The 6487-nt window shown below is 37.2% G+C and overlaps 1 pseudogene; it reads left to right on the forward strand.

Moving 5' to 3' along the window:
* The first annotated feature begins 495 nt into the window (after positions 1 to 495).
* LOC103261683 lies at positions 496 to 1364 on the forward strand (annotated as a pseudogene).
* Positions 1365 to 6487: the final 5123 nt, after the last annotated feature.

Consider the following 6487-nt stretch of genomic DNA (forward strand, 5'->3'; position numbering starts at 1 on the left):
CTGAAACTTTCTTTGATCCTTTTCCTCATATCCTGAACACAATTTTGTAAGTAATGAATTCTTCACATTAAATTCATTCCCGCTTGAAAATGCCTATACTGTTTCTACATCTGGCTGGTAGTTGACTGATAAAATAGTGTTGAGAATCTTTAACACTTTGTTCATATATTTATTTGTTACTCTATTAATTGCTAATATTATTATTTCTCATTGTTTTATGCCAGGTATAATGTTATGTGATTTCATATATTATATGATCCCCATCATAGATCCAAACAATGGACACTATAGTCACTGTTTTTAGGAGTGACAAAACTGTGAATCAAAGAGATTACATTTTTTGGTGCACCTCTGGTATTGGTGTCAGTGACGGCAGCTGTATTGGGTTCAGTTCTCTAGCAGCACTGTATTGTGTCACTGAATAAGAAGCCCAGTGCCTCTCTGATCTTCCTGGATGGCTCTTGATTCTGGACAAGGATTGAGACAGCAGATCAAGTAGGTTTTAAATCAAGATTTAACATTCCAGCACACAAAAATTACTTATCCAACAGCTCCTCCTAGGTCATATATTCCTATGAATGAAAGAATCTCCAATGTATGGTATGACAGATTTAAAATATCTAATGACTGCCCAGTGCATTTCAAATCAATTAATGTAATGTATCCAGTGCTTACTGATTTGATTGATGATGAAGTAAAAAGTGGCATCAAGAAGACAGAATTTGCCGGGATTGGTGGCTCAGCCTGTAATCCTGCGCATTTGGGAGGCTGAGGTGAGTGGATTGCCTGAGCCCGCGGGTTCAAGACCCACCTGAGCAGTGAGACCTCATCTCTACAATAAATCAAAAAATCAGTCGGGTGTGGTAGCATATGCCTGTAATTCCAGCTACTTGGAAGGCTGAGCCGGAAGGATTGCTGGAGCCCAGCAGCTCAAGGCTGTGGTGGCCGGGAGCGGCCACTGCCCTCCAGTCTGGGCGACAGAGTGAGACTCCAACTCAAAAAAAAAAAAAGAAGACAGAATTTAAATAGGAGAATTTTCTATGGGAGATTGCATGGCAATGCATTTGGCATATGGAAATCATCAAGATGTGGAAAGTATTTGCTCTTTCTAGTTTTCTGAATTAGACATCTGCTGTTTACCAGGCTTTCCAGAAAAGTGATGGTGTACTTCCTGAATTATTTCAATGTCATGGTACTACAGATGAGTTAGTTCTTCATTCTTGGAGTAAAGAAACAAGCACAATGTTAAAATCTCTAAGAGTGAGTACAAAGTTTCACAGTTTTCCCAGTATTTAAGCAAAAATGAGTTAGAAAGACTGAAGTCATGAAGTCTTACAAAGTCACCAGGAGAAATGGAGAAATAAGATTAATGAATAAAGATTTATTTGTTAATATACATGCAATGTCTTTGTGAAAAGTGATATTTTTACTGCCAAATGACAATGATAAATAATTAAACTATTAAAAAATTTAAAAAGGAGATTATATAAATTTCCAAAACCAACTGAAAAATTATGAGACAGAATTTGAACCTATATCTTTCTGGCTTGAAATTCTTTTCCCTTTAATATAAAATAATACTTCTGATGTCTGATCTGAGTGGAAGCCTTGACAGCAGTGGCAGCAGCAAATGAGTCAGTGGAGTCTGGATCTGATCTATCTGCTGCCCACAGTAGTCTGTAGGGTGTCTGACCAATGCTGAGAGCAACCTTATAAGCCCGCACTGAGAGTGGAGGGGATGGTCTGGAAACTGGAGCCACTCCCTAATGAGGTGGCAGCCAAAAGCAGGGGCAGCCAAAAGAGAAGGCAGTGCTTGGGAAAGGAAACTAGAGTTACAGAAATGGCCACAGAGTAAGTTTTTTTTATTTGTTTGTCTTCTGATTTTGTTTGTTTCTTCTCTCTTCCTTCTGTTTTTGTTTATGTTTTCATACTTGCTTTGTTTCTGTTATTTAATTTTTTTTTAGATTTTCTGTTTGTGTATGGATATATTTTTGAGGGTGAGCAAATCAACAGGGTTTTTGTTTGTATGATTCTCTGTATGTTTTTGTTTTTTGTTTTTGTTTTTGGTCTTTTTTTCTCTGTTTTCGTAAGTTAGTGAGTCTGTCTTCTTCTTGGCATATGGAAATCATGTGCCTCTTCTTCTTCTCTTCTTCTTCTCTTCACCTTCCTACATCTTCTTTCTTCTTTTTTCCATTCTTTTCCTTTTTCTTATCTCATTTTGCTTTCAGAGGGCAAATGTACACCTCCACTGCATGGACAGGCAGTGGGAAGTGGGTTCCAGGGGCTTACACTCCTGTCAGCTGATACTGGGATTTGCAGATAGCTTCTGAACCACAGCTTCCCCCTTAAACAAATATCAAAACTACAAAAAGCACGGTCCCCCACCCCCAGTCCAGCTTCAAAATTGAACAAATTTGAGGATCTACATAAAGAATAGGGAATTGAGCTAACACAAGTAAAAGCTATCCCCCATCACTGAAGGACAGAATTAAATAAGAGGTTAAAAAAAAGGGGGGGGGAGAAAACTTTCACAAATTAAGAAAAACCAAAGGAAGACTATAAAGACTAGACAGAATAAATAGAAATGAGGAGACACAAGAGGAAAGAATGAAGGCATTTGTAACTGAGATAACAGCAATAAAGAGTACAGCGAATGAAATAAATAACAAACTGATAAGCATGGAGAGCAAAATTAACCAAGTAGAAAGAAGAATCTCAGAGCTTGAGTATCAAAATATGGAACTAACCCAAACTGTTAATAACATAGAAAAGAAGCTTAAAAAGAACAAAGCCTCCTGTGATAAACAATTATATCAAGAGGCCAAACCTAAGATTAATTGGAATCCTTGAGGCAGATAGAGAGACAGAGACCATCCTGGAACACATTTTTCATGATAATATCCAAGAAAACTTCTCTCATCTCCTCAGAGACATGACCATTCAAACACAAGAGATTTAGAGAATTCCTGCAAGAACACAAATGAGAAGACCAACTCCTAGACACATAGTAATTTGCTCACACAAAGTAGTAATAAAAGCAAATATTCTAAAGGCAGCAAGAAAGGTCAGACTAACTACCAGGGAAGAACAATTAGAATAGCAGTAGACTTATCTATGAAAACACTTCAGTCTAGGAGAGAATGGAGTCCAATCTTCAAAGTTCTCAAAGATAACCAATTTCAGCCAAGAATTACCTACCTAACTAACCTAAGTTTCATCAGTGATGGAGAATTAAAATCCTTCTCAGACATTCAATCCCTAAGAGTTTATGCTGCCTGCAGACCAGCACTACAAGAAACACTTAAGAAAGTGTTAAACACAGAAGAAAGAAAAAAAAAAGAATGATCATGACCTTCCCAAGAATGCAGGAAAAATTTTGGAAACAGATAAATCAACCCCCAAATCAAAAGAAAGACAACAAACAAATAGCAGCAACAACAACAAACTCTATAAGAACTTCATGACAGGGTGAACTCTCACATCTCAATAATTACCCTAAATGTGAATGGACTATATGCACCACTGAAAAGACATAGAATGGCAAATTGGATAAAATATCATGATGCAGCAATATGTTGTCTCCAGGAGACTCATCTCACCAGAAAGGACACCCATAGACTCAAAGTAAGAGGATGGAAAACAAGTTTTCTGGCAAAAGGAACACACAAAAAGATCTCAATAACAGACAAATTACCCTTTAATCTATCAAAAATTAAACAAGATACAGAAGGTCACTACGTAATGGTAATAGGTTCAAACCATCAACAAGAAATATTCATTCTAAACATATGTGCACCCAACATAAAAGCACCAACTTTCATAAGCAGCTTTTAGGTAAACTCTAAAAAGACCTTGACTCTAACACTATCATAGTGGGGGACTTAATTATGCCACTACCAACCCTAGACAGATCATCAAGACAAAAAAATCAACAAGGAGATCTGGAACCTCAATGTGATGCTTAGCCAAATGAACTTAATAGATACCTGCAGAACACTCCTCCCAACAACCATGGAATATACATTCTACTCAACACTACATGAATCATACTCTAAAACTGGCCACACCCACAGTCATAAATCAAGCATAAACAAATTTCTTAAGATTGAAATACTGTCAGGCACCTTCTAGGATCACAGTGGAATAAAAAAAATATCAACACCAACAAAGTTCCCCCCAAACTCTCAAAGACATGGAAACTAAACAGCATGATGCTGACCAACTTCTGGGTCAACAAGAAAATCAAAACAGAAATTAAAATATTCCTGGAAACAAGTGAAAATGAAGAAACATCTTTTTTTTTTTTTTGAGTTGGAGTCTCACTCTGTCGCCCACAATGGAGTGCAGTGGCTGCTCCCGGCCACTGCAGCCTCGACCTGCTGGGCTCCAGCAATCCTTCCGCCTCAGCCTTCCAAGTAGCTGGAACTACAGGTGAGCGCTACCACGCCTGGCTAAATTTTTAAAATTTATTGTAGAGATGAGGTCTTGCCAAGTTGCCCAGGCAGGTCTCAAACCCACAGGCTCAGGCAATCCACTCACCTCTGCCATGAAGAAACATCTTACCGAAATCTCTGGGATTCCATGAAAGCAGTATTAAGAGGGGAATTCACATCTCTACAAACACACATGAAGAAAATAGAAAGATCACAAGTTATCAGTCTAACAAATCACCTAAGGAAGCTGGAAAAGCAAGACCACCAAAACCCTAACTTCAGCAGAAGAATTCAGATCACCAAATAAAAACCCAAATACGAGACATAGAAGACAAAAATATAATAAAAAAATCAATGAAACAAAAGGCAGCTTCTTTGAAAAGATAAACAAGATTGATAGATCCCTAGATAGACTGACCAAGAAAAAGACAAAAAAACTCAAAACCTACATAATCAGAAATGCAAATAATCACATCACAACCTACTCCAAAGAAATACAACAGATTATCAGAGATTACTATGTACATTTGTATGGGAACAAATTTGAATATCTAAATGAAATAGAGAACTTTCTGACATCACACAACCACCTCAGGTTGAAACAAGAAGAAATAGAGACCCTAAACACACCAATAAAGACCCAGGAAATTGACTATGTCATAAGAACACTAACTACAAAAAAAAAAAAGCCCTGAACCAGATGACTTTCCAGCAGATTTCTACAAAACATACAGGGAGGAGCTAATACCAATCCAACTGAAAATATTCCAGGCAATCAAGAAAGATGGAACTCTCCCCAAATCATTTTATGAAACTAACATCACATTGATACTCAAACTGGTTAAAGATCCAACAAAGAAAGAGAACTACAAGCCAATATCTTTGATGAACATAGCTGCTAAAATTCTCAACAAGATTCTAGCAAACCAGATCTGACAACACATCTCAAAAATCATCCACCATGACCAAATAGGCTTCATTCCTGAGATGCAAGGCTGGTTCAACATCAAGACCATCAAGTAAGACCATAAATGTAATTAAATACATCAAGAGATATATTAACAAGAACCACATGATTATATCATTAGACATGGAAAAAGCTTTCAATAAAATTCAGCTTCTGTTCTTGATAAAAACCCTTGGACATCTAGGCATAGATGGAATATACCTCAAAATAGTAAGAGTCATCTATGAGAAACTCACAACCAACATACTGCTAAACAAAGAGAAATTGAAACCATTTCCCCTGAAAACCAGAACAAGACAAGGCTGCCCATTCTCATCCCTCCTGTTCAACATAGTATTGAAGTTAAGCTATCCCTCTTTGCAGATGACATGATTCTATACCTTCAAAATCTAAGATAATCTGTCAGAAACCTCCTTGCACTGATAAAAGACTTTGGCAAAGTCTCAGGGTATAAAATAAATGTGCAAAAGACAGTTGCATTTCTATACACCAACAATAAATGAACAGAAACCCAAATAAAAAGCACAATTCCATTCACAATAGCCACAACAAAAATGAAATACCTCAACATCTTCCTAACCAGAGAAGTGAAAGACCTTTAAAATGAAAACTACAAAACACTGCTCCAGAAATCAAAGATGACAGAGACAAATGGAAAAATATTCCATGCTCGTTGATTGTAAGAATTAACATTGATAAGATGTCCATCCTGCCCAAGGTAATCCACAGATTTAATGTATTATCCATTAAATTACTAGCAGCATTCTTCTCAGACCTGGAAGTGATGATACAGGGATTCATATGGGAACATAATGATCGTGATTAGCCAAAACAATCCTCAGAAAAAAAGTGGGAGGTATCACATTCTTAGACTTTAAACTTTATCATAAGGCTACAAAAATCAAAACAGCCTTGTACTAGTACAAGAACAGGCATATAGACCAATGGAATAGGATAGAGATTTCAGAAGCAAACCTCAATTCTCCATCAACTCATCTTCGACGAGGCCTCCATCATCAATCACTGGGGAGAGAAGAACCTATTCAGTAAATGGTCTGGAAAAACTGGTTGACCACAAACAGAAGAT

The sequence above is a fragment of the Carlito syrichta genome, unplaced genomic scaffold (assembly GCF_000164805.1).
Source record: "Carlito syrichta isolate Samal-C Ts95f unplaced genomic scaffold, Tarsius_syrichta-2.0.1 Scaffold303982, whole genome shotgun sequence".
In the NCBI taxonomy this organism is placed as follows: domain Eukaryota; kingdom Metazoa; phylum Chordata; class Mammalia; order Primates; family Tarsiidae; genus Carlito; species Carlito syrichta.